Below are 13,961 nucleotides of genomic sequence, written 5' to 3'. Positions count from 1 at the left end.
TCCTATACACCATAAGCCCTGCAGCAGCACTATGAAGATGTCATGGATTTGGCTGTAAGGTGGTTGGTGATCAGCTCCTTCCCTCTGCCTGGCCCCCACTCTCCAGAGGAGAAAGGATAGAGTTCTCATTTCCACTCTTGGTAGGGGTGATTGGGGGAGAGTGAAAAATAAGTTTTGCTCAGCATATATTTCATCATCTTTACTTTGGGTACAGCACAGACTGCTGGGAAATATTTTAATGAACTTAAGATGCATCCATTGTAGGATGACTCATTATTTTATGAGCCATTAGGGAAAAACACTATGAGATTATGATACATTAATCTCTGAAATTTTCCAATTTCAGAGATATGTTTCTTAAAATGTATGGAATAATGGTGTTTTTCATTAATCTTATAACTGTATAGCCCTCATTTTATGCAACCCCCAAATTTTGGATCCTATTTGAAACATTTTGCTGTAGCATTACGATGTGTCCACTAGATCATGTTTAACTGCATGATTTAAATAATTTTTTCAGGTATTTATTCTTTTTGCAAAGAAACAGAGGAAAACAATCGAATTGGAAAGACTAGAGATCTCTTCAAGAAAATTAGAGATACCAAGGGAACATTTCATGCAAAGATGGGCACAATAAAGGATAGAAATGGTATGGACCTAACAGAAGCAGAAGACATTAAGAAGAGGTGGCAAGGATACACAGAAGAATTGTACAAAAAAGATCCTCATGATCCAGATAACCACAATGGTGTGAAAACTCACCTAGAGCCAGACATCCTGGAATGTAAAGTCAAGGGGGTCTTAGGAAGCACCACTATGAACAAAGCTAGTGGAGGTGGTGGAATTCCAGTTGAGCTATCTCAAATCCTGGAAGATGATGCTGTGAAAGTGCTTCACTCAATATGCCAGCAAATTTGGAAAACTCAGCAGTGGCCACAGGACTGGAAAAGGTTAGCTTTCATTCCAATCCCAAACAAGGGCAATGCCAAAGAATGTTCAAACTACTGCACAATGACATTCATCTCCCACGCTAGCAAAGTAATGCTTAAAATTCTCCAAGCCAGGCTTCAACAGTACATGAATCGTGAACTTCCAGATGTTCAAGGTGGATTTAGAAAAGGCAGAGGAACCAGAGATCAAATTACCAACATCCGTTGGATCATAGAAAAAGCAAGAGAATTCCAGAAAAACATCTACGTCAAAGCCTTTGACTGTGTAGATCACAACAAACTGTGGGAAATTCTTCAAGAGATCGGAATACCAGACTACCTTACCTGCCTCCTGAGAAATCTGTACACAGGTCAAGAAGCAACAGTTAGAACCGGACATGGAACAACAGACTGATTCCAAATTGGGAAAGGAGTACGTCAAGGCTGTATATCGTCACCCTGCTTATTTAACTTATATGCAGAGTACATCGAGAGAAGGCAATGGCACCCCACTCCAGTACTGTTGCCCAGAAAAATCCCATGGATGGAGGAGCCTGGTAGGCTGCAGTCCATGGGGTCGCTAAGAGTCAGACACGACTGAGTGACTTCACTTTCACTTTCAACTTTCATGCATTGGAGAAGGAAATGGCAACCCACTCCAGTGTTCTTGCCTGGAGAATCCCATGGATGGAGAAGCCTGGTAGGCTGCAGTCCATGGGGTCGCACAGAGTCGGACATGACTGAAGCGACTTGGCAGCAGTACATCATGCGAAATGATGGGCTGAACGAAGCACAAGCTGGAATCAAGATTGCTGGGAGAAATATCAATAACCTCAGATATGCAGATGATTCCATCCTTATGGCAGAAAGTGAAGAGGAACTGAAGAGCCTCTTGATGAAAGTGAAAGAGGAGAGTGAAAAAGCTGGCTTAAAATTTAACATTTAAAAAATGAAGATCATGGCATCTGGTCCCATCCCTTCACGGCAAATAGATGGGAAAACAATGGAAACAGTGACAGACTTTATTTTCTTGGGCTCCTAAATCACCGCAGATGGTGACTGCAGCCATGAAATTAAAAGACGCTTGCTCCTTGGAAGAAAAGCTATGACCAACCTAGACAGCATATTAAAAAGCAGAGTCATTACTTTGCTGACAAAGGTCCGTTTAGTCAAAGCATGGTTTTCCCAGTAGTCACATATGGATGTGAGAGCTGGACCATAGAGAAAGCTGAGAGCCCAAGAATCGATGCTTCTTAACTGTGCTGTTAGAGAAGACAACGTAAGGAGATCAAATCTGTCAATCCTAAAGGAAATTACTGGAAGGACTGATGCTGAAGCTGAAACTCCATTACTTTGGCCACCTGATGTGAAGAACTGACTCACTGGAAAAGACCCTGATGCTGGGAAAGATTGAAGGCAGGAGGAGAAGGGGACAACAGAGGATGAGATGGTTGGATGGGATCATCAACTTGATGGACATGAGTTTGAGCAAGTTCCAGGAGTTGGTGATGGACAGGGAGGCCTGGCATGCTGCAGTCCATGGGGTCACAAAGAGTTGGATATGACTGAGTGACTGAACTGAACTCAACTGATTCCTTTGGCTGCTTGACCTATTAATTACTGAGAGAACTGTTTTAAAATGTCCTATTGTGATGGTGGATTTATCAATTTCTCTTTGTAATCTGGTCAGCTTTTCCCTCATATATGTTGAGGATATGTCATGAAGTACAGGTTAGAATTATACTTCCTAGGTTAATGGTTCCTTTTAACATTATGTAATGGTCCTCTTTTTATCAATAAAGATTTTTAGCTAAAAAGTTTAATATAGCTATATTAACTTTATTTTGGTATTCCCTTGACATAATTTTTCTCATACTTTTATTTTTAACCTTTGTGCCCTTTTATTTTGTTGAATGCATGCTTTATTATAAATAAAATAAAGCAGAATATATTTTAAACACAATATATCAGTCTGTGTTTTTCAACTGCTGGGTTTGGTTCTTTATATATTTATCTTGGTTATGGATTAGTATTTGGAATTTTTATTTCTAAAAATAAATATTACCTTCTTGCTATGTGCTTATCTGAATTTCCTCAAGTATAGATTCAGAAAAATCCTTTTTTTTTTTTTTTTCTCATTTACTCTCAAAACAAGGAAATTTCAAACTTAGGGCAAACATTCTTTAAAATGCCTTGAGATAAAAATACTGAAAGTCAATTCCTCAAACATCCAAGAAAAACAAATCAGCACAATCCTCCAAAACATATTTGAAAAGATTCTTATGTATACAAGGGTTATCAAAATAGAGATGCCGCCAAACTATTTTTATTTCAGTTCATAAACAACATCTGACATCTGAGTTTGGCATTCTGATATTCCTGTGGTCTTTCAGCCTTTCTAATGACAGTACAAGAAACCACAGCTCATCTTGTTAAAATAATAGTAATAAATACTAGGATATTGTAAAAAAAAAAAAAACAAAAAAACACACCTTGAATTATATATGTCTCTCCTAAGGCCAGATAATAAATAGATGAGAGTGATTTGTGACTAGTGTATTAATTGTTTGTAAATGAGATGGTGTGTTTGAAGTTATTTGAAAACAAATTTTTCTTGGGAGGAGCTTTAAGCTCACTTTAGTCTGAAATATAATCTCACTTGTATCAGGCGAAGGTTGGCTAGTTTGAACCACACTAAGAGAAACTTATCTCCAGTGTCACCAACAAAAGGCTTTCCTTTATTTTCAAAATATAAAAGCCAAGCTCATTTGTTACACCATTTAGGACTGATAGTATTTGCCTTACTCTTTCACTAGATCACTTTTAGTTCTAGAATTTCACTTTCAACATTGGAAGAAGTCTGAAAGTTTTTCTAGTCCAGTTGCCTATCTGATGCATGAATGGCCTTTACATAATTCTGCCAATTTATCAAGTTGCCTGGACTTGAATATAACCACAACAGGGAGTTGACTCCCACCGGTACGGAGCACCCAATCAGAAAGACCTTTTACAAAACTGAGCCACAAACTATCCATCAGCCTATTCTACTCCACTCTTTGTAAACTCATGGACTGTAGCCTGCCAGGCTCCTCTGTCCATGGCATTTTCCAGGCAAGAATACTGGAGTGGGTTGCCATACCCTCCTCTAGGGGATCCTCTCAACTCAAGAATTGAACCTGGGTCTCCCACAATGTAGGCAGATTCTTTATCATCTGAACCACCAGGGAAGCCCCATTCTACTCCTTAGATATACACAATAAAAGCAGTTGTACCTCAGGAGAGCCCAGCCCTTGAAATATTGAAAATGTCTATCAAATCTTTATATCTTCGGTCTCAATTCTATAGATTATTCTAAATGATTTATCATACTTGGTAATCTTTTTTCACATGTTCAGTTTTTTGAGGTTCTCCTTGTAGTGTCCTTACTATTTAATATGATACTTGAAAGATGTTCCTTCAGCAAGTTGAAAGGTTCTATCAACTTCCTTAGGCTCAGATACCATTCTCCTGTTAATTCAATCAGAAGTCAGAGACTGTCACTGCACTGATTCTTAGAGAACCTATAACATCAGCCTAAGGAAACTAACATTGGGTATCTATTCTGTACTAGGACCACTGCCAGCTGTTTAAGGCCTGGGATTTTAGCCACACTGATCTGATCCCAAAGTCCATGATGGTTCCTACTTTTCTTCCTCAACTAAGTCTTTCCTTCGTACTTTGCTAAGCCACATCTTTCACAGGACATATCACCTATAATTACAGCAATAAGAAAGTAACAGCCATCCTTTTTCAGGGGCTGATTATGAGACACTAATGAATCACTTGTAGCCCTAGGGTTGTGGATTGGTCATTCTTGGAACAAAGTTTCTTTCACCTAAATAATGGAACACTAAACTGGAGCCTGTTCCTTTCCAAATGACCAAATTATAAATCAGGGACATCCAGACAAATAATATTTTGCTAAAAGACTTGGAATAAACAAATGCTGAATTAATCTTCCAAAAATATTGCCTTGTTCTTTCTTTGAATGGTTTCCCATCACCCAGACTCCATCTTTTGTCATTCAAACACTCTGCAATGTCAGTCTCCTATTTCCCCTCCAACCCTGACACCCCTTATTCTTCCAGGATAGGAATTCTTCACCCTCTGTGAAGACATGGGGGCTAAATGGATAAGGAGAAAGATGGGAGAAAGGTGCACACGGGAGTGAGCTGTACAGGCAGTGGAATGATGTCAGGGTGAAGAATCTATAAGCAAAACTGGAGTGTGGGGCTTGGTCCTGCCCTTCTCCACTGGTTGTTTGGAAGGGACTTGTCTTCTCCATGAGTTTTTTCCTGTAATTGAGAAATACAATTGGGGAGAAATAAAAACTGGGGAGGGTCTTGTTGGGAAAAAGACACTCTGAGCTCAGTACATCGTGAGCCGTCTACATGTTATTCTTGAATTTCTAGAATTTGTCCAGCTCCCTTTTGCAGGAAGTCATGAATGCCTTCTTAAGTAATTGAGAATTAGGGTTACAGTTAGAACCTGGTAACCCGCTAGGACCATTAAATGGACTCTCCCCAAAGTGTGCAGTGCTTGTGTCAACTTACTTATCCACAGGCCTGGGTGGAGGCTCACAAGTCTTTAGAATAGACAAAGAATTTCTGGATATCCTGTGGTATTTGTCTTTTGCACCCCCAAATATAATATTTACCTTTTATACCACCAAATACAGCATCTACCTCTTGGAGTATGTATTCTGCCTTGATAACTAGTTTGTATGTTCTGGAGGGCAAAGACAGGCTACGCGCTTCTCTGAGACCCTAACACTTGGACCATAGTACTATTTCATACATGCCAGTCCCAGTCTTTGGCTCTGTTCACCATCAGCAACTGCTTCTCTAAACTACTTTACTTAATGAAGAGGCCCACATGCTTATAGCTGCTGGTATGAATTAGCTACTTCAAAGATAGCTACCTATTTTGATTAATGGACTGTTTTGTTTACCTTGGAAAAGAAATAGAAGAAAAATGACTTCTCTGATTTCTACTTTTTCTGAAGAGTGAGCATTAGTTTTTTATTAAGTTGGAAGGCGAGATTGCCACTCAGCACAAGGTTCTGGATTCATTCCCTACCAGGCTGGTGAAATTCAAGAAATTTTGGCAAGGGCAGTCACGCCAACTGTCTGTTTACCTAGATAGTTATACAACTACAAAGCTGGGCTGGATTTTTATTTTCCTAAGTTATTTCAAAGCAATTAGTAACAGAATTGAACTCACTTACAAAATGAACCCAGGAAGTTGCTAAGAATAGAACTCTGCAGACAAGGTTGGAAGATGCCCCCTGACCTCCATCTGAAGCCTCGCTTTGCTGCAGCCACTGGAGCATTCTTCTATGGCTCCAGCACACTGTCTTCTGAGCTAGCCCTAACCAAGGCTGCCTGTGCAACCCCAGCCTTCACTGGCAGCATCCAGGTTATTTAAGTTACCATCGCCTTGGTTTCTGGTGAAAGTGAAAGTCGCTCAGTTGTGTCTGACCCTTTGTGACCTCATGGACTATATAGTCCATGGAATTCTCCAGGCCAGAATACTGGAGTGGGTAGCCTTTCCCTTCTCCAGGGGATCCTTCCAAACCAGGGATCAAACCCAGGTCTCCTGCATAGGAGTCAGATTCTTTACTAGCAGAGCCACAAGGGCCCTTGGTTTCTGGTACTCCAAGGCAAATTCAGGCCATGACAGTTTTCCTACGACACTGCTTTCCTCTAGATTCTTTTTTTGAAGATGAAAAATGTTTATTTCCTAAATGAGGAGATATTGGCATTCAACATCAAAACAGCATTCTGTATTATACTTAAAGTAAACACTAGAGAAAAACTCCAACTAAGGAAGCCTTCTCCAACTGGTCCCAGTTATCTCTATCTTCTCTCCTAACATCCTATCCCAACTAACCACAGCCACATGGGCCTCAAACACACCTTCACCCAGGCCATACCCTGAGCAAATTTATCATCTTTCTTGTGAATCAATCCTTCTTTGACTCCCCAGACACTCCATTTCACCGTATCACTGGGCATTGTTCATTTCTCAATTAAAGCACTTATGTCAAATTGCAAATCTTTGCAGTACTTGTCTGTTTCCCATGCATTATCTTTGTGTTCCTTGGACTTAGCAAATGCAGTTACTTAGATTCTGTATCAGTCGCAATGGTTTTGTCTGCTTTGTGCTGTAGATCCTCATGTGCCAGAGCCTGCCCTGAATCTTGATCTTGATAGCACACACACACATTTTTTCTCACTCTTTTTCTGGGAAAAATCCCATTAGTTTGGGAAAAGAACTGTCTCAATTCATGAAAATCTGAAGAATAAAATCATTTAAAAACCCTTGGGAAACAAATTGGTACTATGTTCATCCATATAGAAGTCAAATGTGCTCCAAACCCCAGTGAGTTGTGGCTATCTCAGGGCACGCTGGAGGATCTAGGCTGTCAGAAAATTCTGAGCTTGCAGTTCTCATCTGTGTGAAATGGTACCTCCTGTGATAAGACGCTTCCAGACATGCTGGGTGTGATAGCATATTTTAAATTATAATACTAGAAATCTTCTATGTGGTAATGACACATCAAATTTAGTTAATACTTGTTTTGACTCATTCTTCTAAATAGTCTCCATGATTCATTTACTGAGAAAACTTTTTTTTTCAAAAATAGTGAACATTAACAGAACACACCACTATGTATAAAGTAGATAAACAACAAGATTTACTGTATAGCCCAGGGTACTATATTCCGTATCTTGCAGCAACCTATAATGGAAAAGAATTTGAAAAATTATATATATATATATATGTAAAACTGAATCACTTTGCTGTACACTTGACACTTGCACAATATTATAAATCAACTATACAAAAAATATTGAAGAAACTGCAGCTTAACCCAGTTTGACTTATCACCAGATCTAATTTACTGGTGCTGCTTTCCCTCGTTATTATGCAGGCAACATCTTCAGTCTTTCCCAGCCTGTTGGAACAGGCTTATCATGGACTCAGAAGGAAGCATACTTCTTAATCAGGGGAAAATAGGCTGTTTATAAATAATGAACAGCAAATCTTTTAATGAGATAGTCCCTTAGACTTTTACTCGGCAAGGAGAGGGAATATCAATGAACTAACACACAGCTGTCACTTTTTAAACTTTACAACAAGACAGACACTGAGACAGGCTCAGATTAACTTGCCCAAGATCACTGTAGGAAATGGAAGGGCTAGAACCTGAAATTAGGATTTTTGACTCAATATTATTCTTAATTCTTCCATTATGCTGTAATCATAGAGCATTTGTTCTGGTTTTGATGCCTTAGGGTTAAGTCTGTTGCATTTTTATTTTAATTCAAAAATTTTCTCTGAATAGGAACTGACATGAGTCCTCTCAGATTTACTCAGCCTTGTCACTGTGGGGCTTCCCTGGTGGCTCAGTGGGTAAAGGATCAGCCTGCAATGCAGGAGACACAGGAGACGTGGGTTTGATCCCTGGATCAGGAAGATCTGGAGGAGGAGGGTATGGCAACCTACTCCAGTATTCTTGCCTGGAAAATTCCATGGACAGAGGAGCCTGGTGGACTATAGTCCATGGGGTTGCAAAGAGTCAGACACGACTGAGTGACTGAGCATGCTCACATTCACACCACTGTAGCCAGGCTATTGATCATATAAATTAGGAGGAAAGAGAGGGTGTCCACTGAGTTAGTGTTGATTTTAGACTTTTATGTCTAACTTTAGGTCTCCTCTTCAAAGATTGTGATTCTCCAACCTGGAAACCAACACTAATCAAATCCTAATAGTTAATAGGGAAGAGCATCAGCTGGGTCTCACTGCTGATCACCAGGTGACCAAGGGTGTGGAGTGCACATCCTAGGAAAGTAATTGGCAACCTGAGAGATGGACCTCAATTAGAAGGCCCCAGATATTGATACAAAATAAGAGGGAAAAAAAAAAGTCATGTTTCCTGGGAGGGACCATGAACAAACTATGCTTATGGCCGTATCCAGTCCTGCTCAGGTTGGTTTCACTTTAGCAGAAGGTCACTTTCCACTTCTCACCTGTTATTATCATTTTTCAAACCACCACTTGGGTTTTGTCTCCTTTATGAAGCCCTCATGACTCTTCGTGGATTCTCCCCTTTTTCTCTACTCTGAAATCCTACAGCATTTATACACCTGGCTCCCACAACCTTGTTCTTTATTACATACTCTTTTATGAGTTTGTTGGATTCACGTCTCAAAATGGATTTTAAGTTCCTTAAGGACAGCGACTTGTAAAATGTAAATGGAGCACCAGAGACACAGGAAGAATTTGAGAAATACTTGTTGGATGATTCTCTGGTTTTTGTACACTTCAGGTGGAAAATTATACAATTTTAAGGTTATTTACATAAAAGAAGACAATCTTTCATAAAAAGTTCTGGTAAGGTCCTAAATTTGCTTGCATTGTTATCAAAATGACAAATTGCTTTTTGCTATTTCCCTTAGAGCAGTACATTTGGGTGATTTTTCTCAACCTATTTCTAGAGCTGGGGAAAAAAAAGGAGGCTGGTGAAGACTCTTAGAGATGGGATGTATTCAAATATGCTGGGAAGAGAGAGCTTTGGATCTTTGACCATTTTCTATAGTCATGGAGCTCAACAAAGTTTACCATTTGTATAGGAATCTTTTAGTTCTTGGATGGAAAAATGTCTTTCCTGTAAAACTTCATGGAATTTCTGCTCCTGGCAGAGGCAATAGTTATTCATTGCAGATCTTGAAAACTTGTGACATGGTTGTCCAAATGGGCACCAAATAAAGCGAGAAAAGAACAGGTTCAACTACATATTTTAAAATTATTTTTGGTTCCAGGGGATGGACTGGGCAGGCTGCAACTGGCACTGACAAGACTAACCCTTTACTCAGACCCAAGGGATCATTTTTGATCTAAAAACCTTGTCCTCCAAACCAGCTGCCCAAGAAACAAAGGGAAGTCCAAGACCTTCATATTCTGGAGGACCACCCACTCCTCTTGCATCTCTATTTGTCCAGTGATGGCTTTAGTCCTTTTAATTTGAGCTTCTACAGGACCTGTTGGGGACTGGGGTTGAATATTTCACTATAGGTCCTCTTCTCTGGATGATTTTGGCCAATTTGTCTGCCCCCTTGCAATCACTTGGGTTTGATCAAGCGACAAACATGTTCTCACAGGACTACATGTTGTGTTGAAAGAGTTATTTTGTTACACTGGGACTCTGAAGTGAGGAGCAACTCCTTGGGAAGAATCTCCAATTAGGTCCATCATTTTGACTAAGCTTCCACTATAATAACAACTAACATTTATTGAACACTTACTACAGGCCAGCCCTTCTACCAAGCCCTTTACATAATCATTTCATTTAATACTCACCATACTGCGAAGGGATGCAAATTATTATTATTCTAATTTTACAGATTACGAAGTTGAGGTACCTAGAGGCTAAATAACTCAGTCATAGGCCACGGGACTAGTGGACAAAAAACTGATGTGATTCCTCCTCTGCCTCAGATCCTCTCTGGCTTTAGCCTTCTTCCTGTCAACTGAGGGCTACTCCTTGGCCAAAGCCCTTGGGACCATTCTTTTTTTTTTTTTTTAATTATTTACTTAAGTATAGTTAATTTATAATGTTGTGTTAGTTTCTGGTGTACAGCACAGTGATTCAGTTATATTTATATATGAGTATATAGACTCTTTTTCATATTCTTTCCATTATGGTTTATTACAGGATATGGAATTCAGTTCTGTGTGCTACACAGTAGGACCTTGTTATATATCTATTAAATATATAGTATTTATTGGATATATGGCATTTTGTATCTGCTAATCCCAAACTCCTGATTTATCTCTTGCCCATCCCTTTTCCCCTTTGGGAACCATAAGTTTGTTTTCTATGTGAAGTTTCTTTGTATCGTATTTTAGATTCCATGTATAAGTGGTAGCATATGGTACTTTGTTTTCCTCTACTTACTTCACTTAGTATGACAATCTTCACCTAGTACAACGATAGGTCCGTCCTTGTTGCTGCCAATAGCATTATCTCATTTTTTTTCATGGCTGATTAATATTCCATTGTATATATGTAAATTACATCTTATTTATTTATTCACCTGTCAATGGAAATTTAGGTTGCTTCCATGTCCTGGCTATTGCAAAACAGTATTGCTATTAACATTGCAATGCATATTTCCTTTGAATTAGATATATGCCTAGGAGTGGGATTGATGGATCTTATGGCAACTCTATTTTTAGTTTTTTTATGGATCCCCCATACTGTTCTCCATAGTGGCTGCACCTTGGGGCCATTCTTGATTCCTCTCCTCTCAAGCCGTATGTCTAACGATTTGGGAAATATGCTAGCTTTGCCTTCGGAACATATCTGACTATGATCTCTTCTCTCGTCACCATTGTTCCTACCTGAGTCAAGTTGCCATCATCACTTGTGCCTGAAATATCGCCATAACCCTCCTAACCAGTCAAGGTCCTTCTATCCTTGTCTTCCTATTGGCCATTCCAGCAGCCAGAGTGAACTTTCAAACGCAAGCCAGGTTGCGTTGCACCTCTGCAAAAGCCGAAGTTCTCACAAGACCCTCCACTCTCCATCCCATACCCTCACTGCCTACTGCTTGCCTCACTCTCTCCTTGTGACTAATCACCAGCCCTCTTTCTTCCTTGAATATACCAGCTGCCCCTGGTGGTGGGCTCTGAGCAGTGGGGCTCACCGTTCGCAAATTCTCCCTCACAGTTAACTTCAGTCTCTATTCAAACGCCACTTCTCAATGTATCTCTATTTAAAATTTGTACTCACTCACTCACTCACTCACGCAGTACCAAATTCCCTTACTTGGTTCTATTCTTTTCTTTGTTTTACTTCTGGTGGTATGGGTTGTGTGATCTTAGTTCCTCCACCAGGGATTGAACCCAGGCCCATAGCAGTGAAAGCATGGACTCCTAACCTCTGGATCATCATGGAATTCCCTTGGCTTTTTTTTTTTTTCTAGAGTTTATATCACTTCTAACATAGAGTGTGATTCATTTGTTATGTCTATTGTTCGCTGTCTGCTTTCTCCCCTGCATCCCTGTGAGATAAGAGATTTTTGTCCTTTGTGTCTTCTAACGTATCCTGAGCACCCCGGGCAGTGCCCATCTGGCACATTGTGCGTGATCAGTGAATACTTGTTGAATAAATGAGTGAATGGACCTGGATCTAAAATCTTAGGGTCCTTATAACTTTGTCATAGATATGCAGCCTTCTCAAGTGAAAGGCGAATAATGCAGATGTTATGAGGTGATGGTGATCAAGGGTTAGTTGAACAGAAAACTTAGTGATTTGCTCTCAGATTAAGGAGATGGGAAATGTAAGGGAGGGGGCGATACTAGAATGACTTGACTGGGAGTTCTTTTCCTTTTGGGTTATGTCAGTGAGGACACCATCTCTTCTTGGCTTAGAGGCCCAGGACTTGAGTTTATCGTCCTGCCCCTGCCACCCCACAGGCTTGGTCCCGAGATATTTCCCCTTCCCACCTCCCTGCCCTCGCGACTCAGGACATGGCTGTTTCTCTGGTCCGGTCAGACATAATGAGAAACACAGGCCCAAACTGTTGGGTCATTCCAAAACGGGGAGGAATCTGGAATGGCGTTGTTAGATTTGGGGTATTTTAATCATTTCCTGCAGGTTGGCAGTTTCCAACAGGGTCAGTTTCTGAAAGAATCGGGCAGGGCATGCTTGGAGACATGTCACTGCTCCCGCATCCAGCTTTCAGATTTGGTCTCCAGATTTGAGGTTCCACTGAGGTGTGACTGAGACACAAACATTGCTCAGGGGTGACAAGTCTGACACGTCTCTGTGATGACGCTAGGCTCTTACTTTGGTCAAGTGGAACTTTTCCGTTGTCTGTACCCACTGCATTGGTTTACCCAGCTGTCAAGAAAGCTGAGTGGCTCCTAACATAGGATGGACTGTATATGTGTGGGGGGAGAGGTGGAGGAGGGACAACTGAGGAAGCTGGGTGCATCGTCCCTTGTGAGGCCTGGCCTCCTGCTCCTCCAGGAAACAATTCATGTTTATCTTGTCCAGCTCCAGGGCCTGACTGCTCTCCCTCATCCACCTGGATAGTGTTAAGGACACAAACCCCAATCACTGAGGGATTCTAACGACATGCCCTCCAAAGGCCAGCTGGAAAGTAACTAAGGTACCTATCTAAGTTGGCCAGCAGGTCACAAAATGCTAGTCTCTAGAGTGATCTTCCCAGGTGGTGCTAGTGGTAAAGAAGTCTCCAATTTGCCTGCCAATGCAGGAGACATAAGAGGCACAGGTTCAGTCCCTGGCTTGGGAAGATCCCCTGGAGGAGGGCATGTCCCCAAGGATAGAGGAGCCTGGTGGGCCACAGTCCATAGGGTCGCAAAGAGTCAGACACAACTGAAGTGACTTAGCATGCAGAGCAATCTCATGGGAAAAGTGCATTTGGTAGAATAGAAACTGAATATTCAACAAAGATCCTTTTGGAAATGTTTGTATTAGGAGCTGAGGTCTGTATATGAGCTAACAAAGCCCTGACTGCTCTCTGACGGGCTGAGCTCCAAGACACTGACAGTGGGAGCAACCTCATAAACCCAGGGGTTCCCAGCCATAGTTGCACAAGAGAACTCCCAAGGGGGCTCTGAACCCACCAAAGCTGGGGCCCGCTGCACAGACTTTGTCCCAGTTGGTCAGGGAAGCCATATTTTTAAAAAGCTTTCCAGGTGATCTCATGGTAGCCAGAAATGAATACTACCTTCCATGAAGGACCCAGAGATGGGGCATCGGAGGAGCTGGCAGAGGATACAGTCTGCCCTCTGCCTCACTACCCCTATGGGCCAAGGTCCCTTCCCCTTCTCTCCCACTTCATGAATTTTCCATTTTCCCCTGGATTATTTTCACAAGCATATTAACAAGTGGCAACTTTTCCAATTCTAAATAAAAGCCTCTCTTTTTACTCCACCTCTTCCTTCAGCTAC

The 13,961-nt window shown here is 41.0% G+C and overlaps 1 protein-coding gene across 2 annotated transcripts in view; it reads right to left on the bottom strand.

Annotated features, from left to right (window-relative positions):
• Positions 1-13,961, bottom strand: part of ANTXR1 (ANTXR cell adhesion molecule 1) — a 258,211-nt gene that overhangs the window by 120,583 nt on the left and 123,667 nt on the right. The gene's annotated exons all lie outside the window — the stretch shown is intronic.

Source organism: Bos taurus, chromosome 11, assembly GCF_002263795.3.
Source record: "Bos taurus isolate L1 Dominette 01449 registration number 42190680 breed Hereford chromosome 11, ARS-UCD2.0, whole genome shotgun sequence".
Classification (NCBI taxonomy): Eukaryota; Metazoa; Chordata; class Mammalia; order Artiodactyla; family Bovidae; genus Bos; species Bos taurus.
This window is presented reverse-complemented; position numbering and strand designations above follow the sequence as displayed.